The 20007-nt window shown below is 38.8% G+C and overlaps 1 protein-coding gene across 2 annotated transcripts in view; it reads right to left on the bottom strand.

Moving 5' to 3' along the window:
• KCNQ3 (potassium voltage-gated channel subfamily Q member 3) overlaps window positions 1–20007 on the bottom strand; it is a 206078-nt gene that overhangs the window by 39212 nt on the left and 146859 nt on the right. The gene's annotated exons all lie outside the window — the stretch shown is intronic.

Here is a 20007-nt window from a genome sequence, read left to right as displayed (position 1 = left end):
TGTATGGTATGACAGAGGATTGTAATGCTCAGGAGGTCTATTCCAAGCTGATTTGCTGTGCACTTCACAAAATGACACTGAAGTTACAGAGAAATAAATCTACTTGGCACATCCGGAGACCTGAGAAACAGTAAATGTTTCAATACAGTGCAACACTGGAACAAACCCTTCCTTGAAAACTGCACTGTACTTATTTTTCCTTTCCCTTTTTGCACTCATTTATATGCACATAAAAAGCTAAAAAGGTTTGAAAGAGAAACAATAGAGAGGGAAAATTTTTGGTCTCCAAAAAAACGCAGTGCGTGATAAATCTGCCCCTGTGCTATTGTCTGTCTGTGAGGCTCCAGAACACATAGATTTGACAGGGAATTTAACTCCCACTGCTGGTAAATCCAATACAGTTCAATCTAAAGTCATGTTGATCTGCTTTGTAAAACTATTCCCAGGTTCAAGCTATTCAAAATCTTTTATACTTAAAGAGGTAAGAAAAATCAAGGCAGTCTTGTAAGTGATTACTGTGAAGCAGAGTAGGGGAAGCTCATATTCTAGTACTTCATGTACCCAGAACATGGACATTTTAATGTGCTCCAAAAACCTGATCCACAGGAACAGAGGGACAGGTGGCTATTGAAGTATTTCAAATCTTAGTGAATAAATTGAAAGGACATCTCCATAAAAGCTCTGAATCCGTTGCTTTCATAGCTAGGGTACATCAAAGAAATGATGAGCATTAGGTACTGAAATCATCCAGAGAAAAAAGCTTGTTAAGAATCAAACTGTGTTTAGTGTGTACTACCTGTTTTGAATTTCAATCTGATGCCTAAACTGCAATTTAATTTCTTGCTGAATAAAACTCTGCTTTGTTTCACTGGGTAAAATGAGCAGAGTCCACAGCATGCAGTGTGGAGTTAGCAAGCAAGCACCATGAGGAAGGGAGGCTCAGACCAGAGACATGTCTCCTCTAATCTGTCTTGGGCTTTTGTTTCCTTCATGTTCAAGGAAAGCTAGGGCTAATGGAGCATGTTCTGAGAATCTGCAACATTTTTGCAGATGGAGTAAAATGAGAGAGGTGAACTCCAGATATCTTCTGCTGCCTTTTGGTAAGGCATTTCCTTCAAACAGCATCAACTAGCAACCTCCATTCAAGGAACAGACAACAGTGAAACACTTCACAGCAAACCCTGGAGGATTACTTTGCTGTGGCTTTCCTAAAATTAGCTATTCAGACTGAAGTTTCCTATGCCAGGAAAATTTCAGATCAGATATTTTGAGCAAGGTTAGAACACAAATAAATGTGTTTGCTCATGCTAAATAATTCTGGATTTCATTGACACATTTCACCTTCTCCTACTCACCAGCCATGCTTTAGAGCAAGGGTTATGTGGTTGGTAGGAAACAGCCTTTGAGTCCAGAATGTGTCTTTTGCCATCTACCTTTTATAACCACACTCCTGTTGCTCAAGGTATTCAGCAGTTAACTTAGCAATTCTACAATGTTCCTGCCATGCCTTCAAGCTTGTTTTGTCACACCAACCCTTGCAGTCCCCCCTTTGCAATTATGGAGCCAGTGGCTCACTGGCTTCCCAAGACCCATGATCCAACTACCCTGCACCTCTACGAGCAAACTGGTGCGAACTCAACTGAGACAACATGATTCCTTCGATTAGCTATAAATCACCCATGATCTGCCACATTACAGTGATACAATCACTAATTCTCTATTTAAACCCTTGAGCTGCTGCTACTTGATGCTTTGCATTACATCCATTTCTTTACACCACATGAAGATTCAGTCACCTATCAGCTCACAAGCATTTAAATGATTTAATGAAAGGCAAAACACACTGAAAACAGTCCAAGGAAATTACATCATCAGCTACTTAAAATAAAGACATGAATTTACAACATCATTCAACAACATTGTCAACTAAAGATGATGTGCAGATTTTTGTCCAAGAGAAAGACAGAAGATAAATCAGTGAAATTGTCATCTTTTGCCTAAAAATGCCTGTGGTTTTACCACTAGAGGGTATCGGTGCTCCATAGAGCAAGGTGGTATGACTCACTCCTGGTTTCCTTCCCCATGAAACAAACTCTATGCAGGTGATGTTCAGGTGATTGCACTCATGTATTTGATATGCAAGAAAAGGAAACTCATAGCAGTGAAAAGGCTTTTCCTCGGTCACAAAAAAACCCCAAATTTTGACATCAGTGGCCAAGGGGTGCTGCTTGCTCAATTGTTCTGTGCAGCACAGCCCACGCTGCAAGCCCCACCACTCCAAGGACAAGCCCATCCATGAAAACAACAGATCATATAGAACAAAAAAAAAAAAAAAAAAGGGTGAGAGAGTGAGACTGAAGATCACAAGTCACCATGAATAATTTTGAAGGCAAATGCAAGCAGGGAATATGATCTGAACCCCCAATTGCAGGAAGTGCATGAATGCAGTCCAGAAGAGTGCCTCGGAGGTGCAACTGCTAATCAGGAACCGCAGTACCAAAAAACACACAGCCCACAAAGCCAGGCTGCTACTCCTTCCTGCAGTAGTTTGGGGTGTTCAGGGACAAAAAGCCTGTGCTGGGACACGTGACAGCAATCCATCTTGGAAGGGTCATCTATCCTCCTCCTGCATTGTTTCCAAAGGATAAACACCCATTGCAAGATAATAAAATCACATTTCAGCAATCCTCCCTTAGTATCTGAAATGATGACCATGTTCAGAGCACTTCATGAATTTTAATCTCCACTGATGTTATACAACCCACTGATTTTCCCGCAGCCTCTTCTGTTTTGGATCTTGGTGTTTACGACACCTGCAATTCTTCTTGTGTCCTCTTTCTATGGAAGATGATACACAAGTGCCATGTTTTATTCATCAATCCCTCTTGCTCAGCAAAGGTGATAACAAGGTACATCTTCACCTTACTGCTTATGCCCATATTGTGGCCTTGCAAACTTGAAGACTCTTAACTTGCTTGACGGTTGCTGAGTCTATATTGTCTGATAGCAACAGGACAATAGCTGAGTCTATACTGTCTAATTTCACCTTTTAGAGGCAACAGTGTAGGTCCAGTGGTTGGGTCTGACTGTAAAATCATAACAGACACATCACAGGGAAAGAAACTCCTGAAATCATGGGGGATGAGCAGAGGGGAGATTAATATCACTTGGGAAATCAAGAAGCAGAGATGGAGAAAGTCTCAAATTTACTCATCGTTATAATGATACTATCCACAGAACATAGAGCATGAAGGGTTAGAAGAAAGAAATAGGGTGCAAGTCAAAGTTTAGTAATGAAAATTGAGTCTTCTTAAGCCTAAGATTCCTATTGAACAGTGTTTCAGCAGGTGGCAGTCCAGACTTCAAGAATGTAAATCAGATATGCCAAATGAAGATCTGAATTTGGTTCTTCAGTTTTTTAGAATCATCCTTGTTATCATTTTACAGCATTTTTTACAGCCCATTACATTATACCTATTTGCAATATTATGCCAAAAATCCTGATTAGTTTGTTATACACATAAGTTCCAGACCACCAAATGGCAGTGCTCTTTTGTCACTGTCACAACTAATATGCTATTCTAGCAAATAAATGTGCTTGTTATTGGAAATCACATGTTTAACACTCATATTTTCTAATCATACTATTTTGGTGTATTAAAGACAGTATTTGAAAAACAATACATATTTTTTCCAAGAGAGAAGTAATTTATGACTATGCTAGACCATGAATCTAATGTTTCTTAGATGAACATCACAGACTGTTTTGTTTGATAGATTTTGATTTCTTTTAATATTTCACAGTCTTTGAGTTTTTCTTCTATATCTGCTTTCATTTGAAGCCAATATAATGCAGATCTTGCTGACAACTTTTATATTTTTTCCCATATATAGGTGCTCATCATGTATCCTGTTCACCATTTCTTGCTTCAAAACTTTAAGAGCAGGTCACATAGCAATTTGCCTATAATCTGTTCCAAAACACAGCAGTTCTTTTGAAGCTGTCATGAGGACTACATACATCATAGGCAGGCCAAACCATATTTGCATCTTGCATCATTTTGGCAAGTTTTGTCCTGTGTAACAAAATTTTAATCTGAAGTAGCCTTACAGTTAACAGAGAGGAACACGTGCTTCTAGTGTACAACTCATGTTGTTTTAAAGTAGACAGCTCAGGTGGGTCAGAAGCACCTACAGAGACAATTTTTTCTCTATATTGGTGAGGAAAGACTTTAGTGACTAGCTCGTATGGAGATGTTTACTGTGTAAATCAGCTGAATGCCACCCCTTATGTTCAGCCCTGTTTTGGATATAATTACAAACACCGTCTTTTAATAATGTTTGTACATTTTTACTACTGAATTAGCCCACCAGCCATACCAGCCCACTTCTTACATGGACAGATTTCTCTGAAATCCCTTGCTGTAAACTTAGGTATCACATCTACACCACCATGTGGTAGAGGATTCTTCTTACGAAATACTAATCAAGGCTCTGGGTAGGTAAGCATCTTGAACAATTACTAGTAAGAAATCCCCTGCAGTGCGACAGTGCATAGACTTCTGTTTGTTCTCCCATCTTCAATACCACTTCTTGCAAGTCTTTGGTATTTCCTCTGTCTCTAAATGTTCTTATAAATCTTAGATTTTTCTGCTTTGCTTCATTTGGTCCTTTCTTGTTTTCCCCTAAAACTTGTACTTTAGTTTCATTATGTTCTGCCACCTGGTAAATGCTAATAGAATTCTCCAAGATTATACTAGGAAAATCTGACAGTGTTTTGCTAAATTTTTGGTGTAGGGTTCCCAATGCAATATGGTTCTAAAACCATGATTCCCACACACTTTCCCAAATTTCATATTGGAACAACCTTCTTTTCTTCAACTATTGGCTTTTGCCCATAAGGATTAAAAATGTATCTTTTCTCACAGTTCTTTCAGTTGCTCTATATTCCTACCCACCATCTTTTTCTCTGCATCCAAACTTCAGTTTTCACAGAACATCTGCAGTATCTTGCACTGATCGTTTTATGGTTGCTAATGAGAGGCTTGAGTTGGGATTTTTAACACTAAAAAAATCGACATTACCAAATATTTGAGAACAGCTCTTCAGAGAGAAGTGAGTGTATGCCTGGTTTTCACAGACTTGGGAAAATTCACTGTTTAATATTTAGATTCTTGCATCTCTGCTCCTCCAAGCAATAGGCCAGCTATTGTTACAGAGATCAATAGTGAGATAAGGGTGACAAGGAAAATCCAAAAGCTTCATGAGGCTACAAATGTGCACTATGCAGAGGGGTATGGGGAAGGGCACTGAGAAACTCAGTGGAGGTCCTGAAGGAGGACGGAAAAAAAATCAAGTGCTGCAAGTAGGGATGTTCAAAGGTTTTTTCTGTGTCCACAGATTACACCGAGTACACACACACAGCTCCATGCAGGAACCCCTGGCCCAATGTCATCATACAGCAAGAACAGGGTAGAAATGCCATGCTCAGTAAACTGAATTACACTGCTGCTCGGTTGCAATGGCAGAGACAGAGCAAGATCCTCCACAAGATGCTGGAGGAAACCCTAGGAAGTAAGGAAGGATCCCCAAAAGATCCCTATTCTCCCTGGCATACTAGCTGATCTGGCAGGTGATTAAGTGGTAGCCCAGAATGACACTAGTCCATTGGTGACAGAAGTGAGAAATACTGTCACTCTTACAGTAGGAAGCTGAGACAGAAAAGCCTAAATGTTTACTCCTGCCAGGTTTTTTATGACCTTGGGTTCTCATTGGCCGGAGTACCTCTGAATGAGCTTCACTGCTGTTTCCTTAAGTTTAGAAAGCTTTTAAAAAGTAAGATTTGGGAGAGGAAAGCTGTGCTTCACAGCAGGGCATTTTAAGTGCAAAAGAACAGCTTTTAAATCAGATGGTTCTCCTCTCCTGTCCTCCATGTACAAGTCAAGCACCTAGTTACGGCCTCCCCCTCTTGTTGCTTTTTCTTCAGGTGCACTCCTAAAAATTTTTGCTTCAGTGCCCTGTGCACCACCATTGCCAGGTTCTTTAGGGAGTCTGGCATGCTGCTACAAAATGTTTCGGGCCAGCAATGTCAGACAGCATGAACACCATCAACCTGGATTTTCTGCCCTAGGGGACATTTCAGAAGAATGGCCTGACACATTTCCCAGGTTTGTTGTCATGAGAGTGCAAAATAGCCCAGAGCACTACATTTCCCTGCCTGATTTTTCTCAGCTTGGAAGACAAGAGTCATCCACAAAGATCCCATTTCCATCTTGTCTCTGAGACAAGTTTTAAAGATGCTCTGAAAGGTCTAGCATAGATAGGTTACAAGGAAAAGCCTAGACATCTTACCACATGGGCAACTGGGGGACAGATTGCAGAAGTGAAGGAGAGGCAATGACAGTATTTGCTACCAAAGAGTTAGATGTCATCTCTCCTCCTGCAGCTTGAATAGGATGGAAAAGCTTCTGACTGTTTCAATTAAATATTCTGAGTTGCTCTGTTAGTGGCTTTAAATTCTATCTTTATATTAAGTGAACAACATTGTACTAAACTATTGTTTGGGGCTTTTATCTGCCATGACTAGTATGCCTGTCCATGGGCTTATCTCTGGCTAGCAGCATGATGCTAACTGAGCTGAAACACGTAGACTATGAAACATGGTGGGCCATGCAGCACAGCAAAGAAGGAATGACAGAGCCAAACTGCATTACTCAGCAGCCCCAGCTGCAACAGCTGCAAATCAAATGAGTTTCAGAAATGCTTCTAACAGGACAGTCTCACAAGGACATTAACAAATTTGTGTGAAGACATTTGAAGGTAAACTTTAAGATTAATGCATTGGTTTCTGCTAAATTTTGTGAAATAGAAGTGTAGGATGTTTGAAAGTCAGCCTGTAATTCAGCAGCCCAGCCTTCGGCAAACACCGTAAAGAAGTAAAGTGAATTTAGAGTGCGTGAAGAGCCTAAGGTAAGAGTATTAATCATCTATATCAATGCTTAAACATCCTGAGTAGGAATATCCAGGAATGTACCTTTCAAAACATCACCAAGACTACTGTGTCCAGAGAGAGGACAGATCAAGGAGTCCACTTCCAAACATGACAAAATCTCAGGGGTACTCAGGATTTAGGATCTCTCACACAGACGTGCACTGACCTCCCCACAAACCTTTCCAATTTCTTTAGAAAGGAGGAGAGGAATGAGTTATGTCCTCTGTATGAATATTTAGGAAGCTCTGAAGAATGCAAATGGGCGAAACTTCTGAACCCACTGTCATGCCTTTTGTCTTGGCTAAACACACTGTTGTAATATTTTCTACCTTCCCATTTAAATTCAATGGAGATCAAAAGCCTGTAGGGGAGAGAAAAAAAAAAAAAAAAAAAAAAAAAAAAAGGAAACAAGCTAAAAAACCCAGTCAAACAGCCTATCCACCCTTTCTTCCACCTGATCAAATTTCCTTTTCTCACAGGCACTCTTATCAAATATATTAGGTCTTCCAAAGTTGATATAGCTGAAAGTAAATTTCTAATATCAGGAAGACAGCATTGTCCAGAAATAGCCTCTGTAGTCTCTAATACTGGGTTTCTAGGTAGGGAAGTGATAACATTAATTCTGTGGCTGGCCAGATTCTTACAGTGAACTGAAAAGAGAATCCTTCTCTTTACCCAAGACTTGAACCTATTTGGGATTTTTGATAAGTTTTATTCTTTTCTATTTTTGACCCTATATTGCAAAAGAATATATATTTTTTTAAATCAGTGATACTTCCAACCTAATCTAGCACTTTTAGACAGGTGGAATTGCCAAGTGAAAAAAACAATTTTCAATTTGGACTGTATTTTCTTTGCCTGTGCCATCTCAAACTCTGTCACACACTTACCTTTATGTGTGAAAATAAGCACTTTATGTGATGATCTCAGTTTTCACATGGAGTGGGACATACAGAAGAAAAGTTGCATAGTGCCATTTCCAGTAGACTTTTTTGCATGGTCAAAGATTTGCAATTTGTGCAAAACTTTTCCCACAAAAAAAGAGGTGCATGGCTGCACATGACCTACACCCTACAACAACACTACCAGTACGTTCCAGGTCTAGATAACAGTTTAGTGAGTCTTCCATTATAGGCAATGCAGGTCATCCTGATAATGCAGCTTCTGTGGAGCCAGACATATGGCTCAATTCTCTGAGATTGAGTGGGATCTCTGGATTACAGGAGATAAATATTATCACTTTAAGAGCCCCTTCCTGAATTTCCTGTCATTAACTCCACAGAAAGCCTATCATTTTGCACCTGAGGTGGTCACAGTTTTGGCTGTGACAGAGGGCACTTGACTTAGGACTTTTCCAACTAAAAGCATGAAGTATTATGTAGAATGGAAGAGAGATATTTTCCACATAGTGTTTAATCACTGCCTGCACTGGAGAAAATCAGACAAAGGTCTCAGATCCTTATTTTGAACTATCTGGTTGTTAGTTTTTTTAATCCAGGAGGATTTTTCAAACTTCTCATTTTTATATAAGTGAAGAGTGCAGAGTCATCACTGCATCTCAGTCTATGTCACAACACTGCACATCAGTTTTCCTTAACAAACTGGCCTGTAGCATATGACCCATTCACAAATCTAGTTGTGCTGCAAAAGATCACATCAATTGGTCAGGAAAGGATTTCTTACTGTACAGAATGCAAAGCAGATGAGCTGCTGTCCCTTAATTCACAGAGAGAGAAGTGGAGAAAGGATCTGTACTAAAAGGTGCAAGGGCTAAACTCATGTTACAGGAGCCGTGGATCAAATGAACAATGGTGGTGTGGAAGAATGCTTTTTCTTGGGACAAATTAAACCCAAACAAAACAGTATTTTAGTAGACAAATTAAACTTTCTTGCAAATTAAACCACACTTTTAGTCCAGTTTGGCTTGATGCCATTCCTATAAACCTTTTCTTACATCAGACTGAATGTTTTGTTTGTGCTCCATAGATAAGCAGACTGTAGTTAGGCATTGATGAACAGTCAGGCAATAAGGATTCACAGCTCTAGCCCATTGCCAGTACCCCATAAAATGACATTAGCTGAAGGCTGAGAAACACTACTGAGTGCTGAATGCAGAATATTCTTGAATATCTTTTTCTACAGAAGAACTGGGCATGTCTCAGAGGCTTCAGATTATCTCAGATATGACATGAAAATAGGAATTTTTAAAGATACCAGTGTAGGAATGTTATTTCAGTCAGAATCACACCCAAGTGACGGGCTTTTATCAAATAATGATGGACATCCTGGTGCAACTTCACCCTCAGGCTGCTTCTCCACAGGGGTGCAGATGTCAAATAGGTTCTGTTACATATTTTCCAGCCCTATATGGATACTGAAGATACCCCATGATGTCTCATAGTGCACTAGGTGCATGTGATTCAGGCCCCAGTTCTTTGCCTTTTTGGAGGAGATGGCTCCATTATCTCCACTGGGAGTACTACCAGAGTCCTGGTGCTGAAAACAGTGTCACGTGGATGAAAATGACTTTTGGATGTCAACCTGAGCAGCATGGTCTCCTAATCACACCTTCCTCAGCTGGCCAAATTCTCGCTGCTATGCCCTTTCTCACAGTGCAGAAACAAAATCACTCCCTGTAACTCAGCTGCACACCAAGCAAACTGCTGCCACAGGTCTTACGCCTTTTAATGTCTGACTTTCAAAATATATTTGAGGGCTTCTCTCATAGCTCTGTATGAACATTGGGAAGATTTTTTAACAATTTATTAGCAATAGAGAAAGGGACAGAAAGTGGATTTCAACCCTAAAATGTCAGCTGCTACTTTGATGGTTTAACATATGACAAGATATGTGGTCTGGATAGAAATGTGAGGGGGGGTGTGATCAATTGCTTAGAGGCAAATCCCTTTAGAATTGTGTTTTTTCAACATGTCATCTTTAAATTAATAAGAGTATGTTAAAAACTTTAAAGTGATTCAGCAAAGGTGCTAACAGAGGCTGTGTCATGTGGAACTTCTATGGGATCTGCACCTCCACAGGAAAGAGCATTGAAGGGTCTGCAACTCGCAGTGGGCTGCAGACCCAGGTGCTAAGGCCAACACAGAAACAGCTGAAGCATATAGTACAGATCAGTTATATATGCTGCTTTTTCACCTCCGGTTCATATTCATTAGTAAAGTATGAGTTGTGTTAGCATGGCAAATGAATCACATCCTCCTTGAAGGTGAACTCTGGATAAGCTCTTCTGAGGTCATTGTATCCTCAGAACTCTGATTTACACAACTAAACAGTAACAACAGCACATGGTATTTGTACCTATATAAATTTAATGCTGTTTTAAAGTATTTCTGCTGTGTGGCATTACCATAAGCAATTAATCAGCATTTAAAATTCAGAATGATCATCTGTAAGCATGTGATATTCCATTTGAAGTCTGAAGTTGAAGTCTTTGGAAGAGGTTATCAGCCTTTTCCAGACCTGCTCAATTTTATTCCTGAAGTGTTTCACTAGCATCTGCAACAATGCTTCTCAACAAAATGTATAATGGCCCTTTTGCTCAACTGACTCATTAATATATCGGATTACATTATCCCTGTTTAACCTAACAGTTTCCAACAAAGACAATTCTATCAAACCTTCAGGAAAAAATGGTAATCTAGAAGGTAATATTTTTATTTGTTTTTCTTTGAAGGAAGAGATCTATTTAGTTAAGTAATTTGAAATGGCACAAAATTCAGAATACACGTACATTTAGAAAAATAAAACCCAGTTTGCAGTAATGAGCAGTTCTGCGTGCAGAATACAATCTAGTAAAGCAGTTAAGTCGGTGCTAAGCAGCTCTGTTGGGACTCATATGTTTGTATCCTCAAAGAACATGAATCTTTGGTTCTCTCCTAAATGGAGCAGCTGGTTTTACTGAAGGAGGGTCCTCTATAACTTTATAACAGAGTATTGGGCACAGTGGGACACAGCCTTGACATAACTTTCCTATTCTTATTCAACATCCATGGGAACAGAAATTCCTATTCTTAATTCAATCTTTGCTACCTTCTTATGTTCAGAGGAGTTCAGAAGGCATCAATTCAGAGAGTGGCTGGAATCTTAATGCAATAATGAATCTGTAAGAGTGGAGAATTAAATCCATTTTCAGGTATGGCATCACAGATCTGACCAGCCAGCCAGCCAATAACGCTCATTCAGTGAGCTGAACTGCCCTCTGAGCTTCACAGACTGTACCAACTAGATCAGCGGGTTAATAGATACTTAACTCATACATAGGCACACAGATATTTAGATGCCTGAATTGAATTTCTTAATCATAAATCGAATCGAATCTCATGTAGGTGCAGCAGCCTGGAGTGTAAAGCAACAAGACTGATGCTGTGCTCACAGCTTACAGTGACTTTGCCAGTCCCAAATACTGGGGTGATGGGGAAGGTTTGCATCAGACATGCAGACCTTTTCCCTTTTCCTGTAAACTTAAGACTGCTGCAGAGGGATGAATGTCTGGTCTGGGTTTTTTTTATTGATGTTCCAGACAACTGTGATGGTTGACACTGGCATCTGAAGTGTGTGGAAGGACAGATTTTTTTCCCTCCACATCCCACCAAGACATATCCAGGGATGGGCTGGCACACTTGCCATGTAACTACAGAAAACATTAGTAAGTGAGCACTAGGCAATATCTTTTTCACGGGTAAAAGACACACTGAATGAATCAGACAATCTCTCCAATATATCAATACTCTGATTATATACGGGTATTAACCTTGACTATCTACAACATTACCTGTACATCTGTATTTGGTATAGCATAGCTTGAAGTTGTTCTCAACATGGATTAATTATTTAGGTCATAGGCTCTAACTGTTTCAGTGACGTTACAATGACTTCTGAGTAGTCTTGATCAAGATGCTCACAATCGATTGTACATTGATTTTTCTATTGCTTACCAGCAGCAGTAGTCCTATAAAGGTTCAGAAGTCTGGTCTATACTCAAAGCAGCCCATAGCTTTTTTTTTTAAACAGGAAACTAAGGAACATGTCAAGATTGCTCCTCCAACATTCCTTTCTTTTTATTTTTTTCTGAGGGACTAATTTTAAGTGCCTTTAAATCAATGAGAACATTTTCATTGGGTTCAATGAGTGCTGGAGTTCAGCCTTACTCTTTTGCTGATTAAGATTTCTGACTACATTTTGATTCAATAAAATTTAGGCCAGATGCATATGAAATACAGGCTGGGATTCGCCTCAGCTTACTGCAGACATTAACAGTGCAAGTGTCTGTATCTCAGTGTGCCCAGCTCACTTTAAAGCAGTGGGGAAAACTGAGGACCTTAAAAGCATGATTCATCTGCTCTATTTTAGATACCTACTTTAGGAGGAGATGAACTATATCTCAGAAGTGCCTACTTCTCCAACTGGAAAAAGAGCCCCAGGCGACTAGGTCAGATGAATCTCACTCAAAATGTCAGATAACAAGCTATGAATCAAACCTAACATTCTCTTGAATTTTGGGAATGTTAAAAAATAAGTAAAAGAGAAGAAAGCTTTTCACTGAGCCCCAGGGCACAAATGTCTAAATACAATCTTTAACAATAGAAAAAAAACTGGTTGTATTTTCTTACTCTGTTTTACCATTGTAACCACACAGAATATGTTTGTCATTCAAATATTTGCCAAACTGAATACTGAAAAAACATGAGATGAAGCCAAAATTAATAATGAGACATTCTTAGAAACACTTCCCCACACCATTTTTACCCTTGAGGGTGCATGCGTTCCAGTGCTTTTCCACAGCCAAGACAACTATTAAAGTAATAGCCTCTAAAGAACAAAAGCTTAGCTTTTCCTATGAAGGTGATGTTATGGTTAGAGACAAGTTGAAGAAACCAAGTATTGCAATCCCATCTCATCCAGTAAAATTATCAGACCTGGTAACTATTATTTTTCAAGTTATTTGAATTCTGAGAGTGCTGTGGTAAGTCTGATGATAAAGTTAATTACAAGAACAAAATTTGAAAGAGTTTCATAGTGAATACTTCACATTAAATTGCTAGCACTATTTTAGTCATCGTGACATTTTAAAAATAACCACATGTTTATACTCAGCTTGCTTGTAAGGTTATTAGATGTATTTCAAGGTCTCCACTTCTAGTGTATGTTAAACAGCTGCAATGTGGCTATGGATGTTGCTTATCTAACAAATATGGTTCAACATGCCTGTAATAGAAAATATGTAATTAAGTTCTACATACATCATTATTGGAGTTATGGAGCAGGTTAAGAAATATTTCATGTTTTAGACTCTTGAGTGAACTTGTGCTCCTTCCTCCAACATATATCACTGTGTTCTTTCCTTCACAGTACAGAAGGATAAAAAAGCATGTGAAATCTTTCAAACCTAAATATATTTTGCTAGGCATTTTGAATCATTCTCTTTATAGAAGATATGCCACACCATGCACAAAACCAGAAGCAGCTTTTGTCTTGGACCTGGACAGAAGAAAATAATAATGCAGCAGTCATCTTGTACATTCAGTTGCATCTTTCTACCCTGCTCCAGCATTTAAACTCATGTTAGCTTTACTTTTTTTTTTTGTCATTTTTAATCGTGAAATTTCTTTATGCTGGAGTATACTGTCATATATAAATTTTTATCAGTTCCTGAAAGTTCATTTTTTTTTTGTTTGTTTTTGTTTTGTTTTGTTTTGTTTTGTTTTGTTTTTTTGTTTTGTTTTGATTTCTAGCACAGCTTTTATTAGTTCCCTAGTTTACAGAGCAGGGAGTAAATTGCACATGTCTGTCTATCCATCCTTTATTACAGCATTAACTTTTCCATTATCAACTCAAAAGCAGGGTTTATATTGCAGGCGTCAGATCCAGCAATGAATTCACAGGCTGATTTAGTAGCAGGCCCTATCAGTTAGTTGATGTCCCACAGACCCAAACTTCATGAGATAGACGATAAAAGAAGAAATATGAAGCAACAGCTAAAACCAGATTGAATTCAGTGGTTATTGTTTCCTCTCCACTTGCTTTTACAGTACATCTAGCTAGATAGACTGGGCTCACACTAGCAATTGCTTCAGCTAATGTTCCTAATTGCTAAAATATCAGTGCATCAGGTCATACATTTTTTACATGCATGAGTTTCCTTTATTCCCCACTTGTAGCTAGGAACAATTTAAGTATAGATATATTTTCTAGAATTTGCACGTATAAAACCCAGACCACATTTATTTCATAGGTATATAGCCTAAAACCTTTTGAGAGTTACTAGTTCTTATACCTTAATGACTTTTTAAAGTCAGCATGCATCAGGTATGATTTGTATGCTTCTGCCTGCCCTCTCATGTCCTCTCCCACTAGTCCACTCCACCTGTGAGATGGCATTCAGTCTCCTCTATGCCATGCACCAGCTTGCTTGCTTGGTGAGGATACTCTAAAATGGAGAAAGAGGGGGTAATCTCTCAAATCCTACATACTATTTGGTGGACTTCAGTGCCTTATGGCCTCTACAGTGAGGATAAAACTCACAGGTTGATGCAGGAGTTTCTTGGGTAAGGAAGTTGAATAATCACTTGAGCACCAATGCATAAGACTGGATAGATAGCAACTGAGTGATCAGAAAAGATGGCAACTCCATCTATCAGGAGAACCAGCATCAAATGAAAGGGTATGACAAGGTTATACTGGGTTAATTGTTTGTCTATTTTTGTTCCAGGTTAGCACTGCTGCTCTCAGGGATATTTCAACTAGAAAAGAACAGACACTGAAGCCTTTAGGAGAATTTATCATTTTTTTGGTGCCAAGGGGCAACTGAAAAATCTTGAAATGTCAACCTGGACAGATTCATGTAACCTTAATTCTACCCTACCCTCACGTCTATAGGCAGGATCTTGGCACCTTGGCAATAGAAAATACAGGGCTTAAGGGGTGTTCAGGTCATGTGAATTCGTTTCCCAGTCTCCATAAGCATCACAAATTCATATGGACATCATTGCAGGTTTTTTTTGGTCTGCAATGGGATTTTAATCCAGGTTAGTAAAATAATAATAATTAAAAAAAGATTATTTGTGATCCCTAAGAAAAAGTTTTTGTACACTCTTACAATCTTAACCTGAAGCTGGAGATTCAGATCTGGTCAAATAGCAGGCCATACTATCACTGTTACTTGTTAGTACCTCTAACCTAATTGTAGGATGTTTTAGTATGAAAGTATTAGAATTAATGAAGCTATTTAGGGCATTAAGGTAAATGTAGCTGAAGTAGAATGGGTTAATTTTCCATGCTGAGAACCAATTAATTTATGTGATTAATTAATCTGACAGCACAAAGTCCTATGCTTTCACAGTTAATCTGCTTCCATTATCATTGTGGCCTGATAAAAGCTAGCTCAGGTATTCCTGTATCCCACTGAAACCTGTTCCATAGTCATATTTTTTGTTTCTTAAATGCAGTACATAGACAAAGGCCACTATTTAAGGAAAGTAATGACAGCTTGAACAGAAGTGTCATAAAATCCAGAAAGTCTCTGATGTGCAGGATGACGCACTTTGTGTTTCTTACTTCCACAGTCTCAGTTAAACCAGATTTGGCATCATGAGGGGATGTATCTTCACATCACTCTGGAATTGAATATTGGCTTAGACCTGGATATTTTCTTTCCTTTTCCCCAGAACATAAGGCATTGCCCATTTCTTTGGCTTATCGGGGAATTATTTGATATAGCAGGAAATTACTACAGTCTCACTCTTCCACATGTACATTACAGTTGAGACACTTTGTCTTTAGTATAGGCTTTTTTTCCCTTTAAATGCTTAACGCTCATCATAGAGCTGACTGTCATTGTTTTGGTGAATGAAGTTCATAAGTAGATAGTCTCTGATATCATCTGAAGGAAAGACTTAATTTTCTGTGGCTGCATGTGACAGAGCTGTTGGTCCTTGTAGCCTTTTCCAGTGAAACAGAAGATGCCATCTTCATAGGCAGGAGCCTGACACCTTCAGCACAGAGGTGTAGGAGGGGTTGTAACTCCAGCACATGCAGTGGACAGGCCATTGAAATGAACTCTGAAAGATGAACATCTGTCTTCTTACGCCATTTTCCTGCACTTCTTACACTTTCACTGACCCAGCTCTTCTCCCTTGTCCCCAGAACAGTAAAAAGCTGTTGTAAGAGCACAGGGTGTCAAGCAAAAAGTACCAAAAAAAGGAAGCAGACAGCAGTAGCTTAATTTTCCCCCCGTCAGGTTTAAAATATCTTTTGACGAATAGGGAGAACATCTTTTCATTTGAACTAAAAATGTTACAGGAAATTAAATAGGTCTGTGAAGATGTTAAATCTAGAAAGTATATTCAATCTTTTTAACATCTTTTATGGCAGTTTTACTTCTGATTTAAGCTTAAAACCTCTAAGTAAACTTAACTCTGGAGCCCTTACAACATCTCCGGAGTGTATGTTGGTTGCTATATTTACAGACAGTGTTACATGAGTGTTCTCTCTTTATATGCAGCTAGTCAGTAGATAGCATGCCAGTGGGTAGCACTCCAGAATACATTTGCTTGGTATACCAGCATTATGGAGTCAGGAAGGTTTAATTTAGCAGGTTTAGCTGCATGAATTTTTCACAGGGCTTATATGTAAGCAACCAGAAATTATTTAATTATTTTTAACATGAATACCCAATTACATACAGGCAGGTTTGTACATGGGAGTGAGCATGTGCATGTGTATCCAAATTCATTTTCTGGGAAATAAACAGCCTACAGACATTGGTTTGCTACTTCTAGGAGAGCTGGAAAATCTGAACTACCTTGATCATCACCCCTATCCTAAAGAGGATTTCCCTAAATGCTTGAAGTAATCTGACAAACCAAATTATTCACTGCTTTTCTGAAGTGTTTCTACTCTTCAGCCAGAAAAAAGAAAAAAAAAAAAAAAAAAAAAATGGAGAGACAGAAAGAACATCTGTGCTTTGGGGAATGAAGCCTAGAAAGAAACATTTGGGAAACTTGAGAAAGTGTATAAAAGGAAAGTAAGAGCTTGATCTTATGCTTACAGAAATTACTGGCAAAACTCTCAGTGACTTTAATAGCAAAAGATCAGAGCTCGAAGCATGAGCCCACGAGAGGAAGTGAAAAACAGGTCTGTGATGAAAGACAGTAGGCAGAGAAATGGTGGCAGTCAGACAGCAAAGCCCATAGCCAAACACTTTAATGTAAAAAGCTCTGTGCTTCAATGACCTACGCACTTCTGACGTCTGGTAATTTCCCTCTTTGGGGAAGATGGCTCCAAATATACTGTCACTGTGCACTGAACTCAAGAGGTTCAAAGCTGATTATTTTTCTTTCATATTTTCTCTTTCTTCCTTTTTTTTTTTTTCCAGTCTATCTGCAGTCAGTTTAAGAATTTTTACCCCACCAATTCTGAGTACCTGTGTCTCTGGTGAATGACAGAAGCCTTCAAGAGAAATTTAAAGACAGATCTTAAAACTGTAAAGAAAACCTTTACATTGTAATAGCTTGGAATACAGATGGCAAATGAAGTGCCCTTTAGCTAATGCTGTAGTTTCATGTGCTTTCAAACAGACAGACATGTACAGAATAAGAGAAACCTGCTAGAGCAATTAAAGGCTCGGAAGCAGACAGGATTTAGATAAGGTTTTATTAGGAGAAAGAATTAGTTTTAAATTTTACTGTGGCAGTTTTGAAGGCCTGGGGCTTTAATACTGAAAAGACTTTACTGTGTAATCTGTGCTGGATATTACACCACCATGCATCATTCCCTGTTCATAACACAATTCTTTTCTGATTGAGGTTTTTGAAAACTTTGAAAAAAATAAAGCATATGATTCACCTCCCATTGATCAGCTGAACTGCACTAGACTGCAGAGCTTGTTAGGATGTAATCCTTTGGGGGAGTTAAATTTTAACAGACTCCTGGGGTTATTTTTGGTTTGTCATGTGCAAACTGACTGTAATCTCATTGGTACTCACTGAGAAGGCAGAAAGGATGATGGCTGTGATACAGCTGGTGGTGAAAGGTTATTCTTAATTTTGATCTGGCAAACGAGTTATCAACCATCATGAATGACAAGATTCCTTCTCCCACTCAGCCAGTGATGAGCAGACTTTCAAACATACTGTCTTAAGAAGGCATAATTATGAAGCCATTTCAGTCAAGGTTAAAAACCTCAGATGCTTCACTGCCCCTTGGTAGGAGAATAGGAAATCGCATCCCCCTCTTTCCTCCCTGCCATCGTTAACTATTTCTTTAAAAAAAAAATCTGCAGTTGTTGTTCTAGGAGGCAATTGATAGTTAGAGACTAGGGAGAATGTTTACCTTAAATTGGAGGAAGAAAAGTGTTAGGAAACTAAGAGGCTTGTGGATATTTTTGGCTAAATCAAGCTCTGGATTGAATTGGCTGGCAACAGAATGGAGGTCTTTACCATGACTTAACAATGAATGAGGACACTGGCTGCTGAAAAAAGCTACTCATGACTGGAAAAGGCTTTATTTTAATTTAGAATGCAGTGATTCAATAAACAAGAAAAGTAGGGATAACTTCATGTGTTTGTGGGATGGCACACCACCACAAACTAATGGAGTAAAGTTTTCCATCAGTATCAGCACTGACTCAAAACTGTGGCTGTTTTCAAAGCTAAACTAGTCTGAGGGAAGAATAAATAACAAATTATTTCCTAAGTAAATCCTTCCATTCACACTTAAGGAAATGTTAAACATGTAAGAGGATCGTTCAATGTAATTATATAATGTGAGCAAATCTCTGAACAACAGCTGCAGCATGAAGAGGGCATTAATGTTAACTCTTCAGCACGGACATCAATGTCTGATGATAATCACTCATTAAAAACACTTTGTTGCACATGCAAAACCCACTTGCTAAGGGGACCTGAAAACTATTTAAAGCCAGAAAGTGGCAGACATCTTTATGCATGCTCAATTTTATGGTGTCTCTGTAATCCTATTAACTTTAATGCAAACATATATGGTGAGAGATATCACCTAAGTGAGTAAGATCTCTACCATCTTGCACATAATGATGGAAGAAAGGAAAAACAGTACAGAATAGTACTGGCCAGAAGGCATGTCTACATTCAGAATGAGCCACTGGTTTCTATATAGCCTGGTGTCACAACAAAACAATTGCATTTATTCTACATGTCCATGTTCAAATCATTTTAAAATCTACTACTAATGAAGACTTACCAAACCTTTGTATGGTGCATGTCCTGCAGCTTTCCACAGCCTGACAAATATGAGACAGAAGGGTAGCTAACCTACCCCATGTTATAAAGTTTGTCTGATGACAACATGGGAAAAACCTACAGGAGGAACTGAAATTGTAGGCAAGTGTCATCCCACACATTCAGAAGCTTTACAGTTCCACTTTCCTGTCTTATGAGTACGAGATATTGTCCACAAAATTCAAGATAAGATAATTCAAACAATCTGCTTGACTCTAATCACTTTTCTTAAACTGATGGGGTTTTTACTTTCTGGTTTCTGTCTTATGTCTGTCTGTAAGCATTCTTAAAGCGGTAGGTCTCAGTAATTTATTTTTGCAGACAAGGAGCTGACATGTAACTTCATGTACAGCCTCTCTGTGCTGTCTCACAGTGCTCTTGTGATTCCCATAATTCTGAAACACTCCACAAAGGCAGGACCCAAAACAGCACAAGGAAGCAATGTTTGTTCTTCCCTTAAGGTAAACATTTCTATCAGGATGTTTCTATTGGAACTGCATTAATTATAACCCAATAAATTAATTCTGGTGTTTTCATAATTCTCCTGGGTGATACCAGACCACACCTAATGCTGCTTTCCCTGAGTTACACAGGTAACCCCAGCATGCAGCACAAATCTGGAGTTCAACTGAAAGACAGACTTCAGGAAGTACAAATTTACACAGGCTACAGGACTAGTATCTTCTGGAAATTTCAAGGAGCCATTGTGCTAACAAAACTTTAATTAAGGGAGGTGTAATAGCT

Source organism: Tyto alba, unplaced genomic scaffold, assembly GCF_018691265.1.
Source record: "Tyto alba isolate M040663 unplaced genomic scaffold, T.alba_DEE_v4.0 Super-Scaffold_9, whole genome shotgun sequence".
Classification (NCBI taxonomy): Eukaryota; Metazoa; Chordata; class Aves; order Strigiformes; family Tytonidae; genus Tyto; species Tyto alba.
Note: the sequence above shows the minus strand (reverse complement) of the source record. Positions and strands in the feature narration are given on the sequence as shown.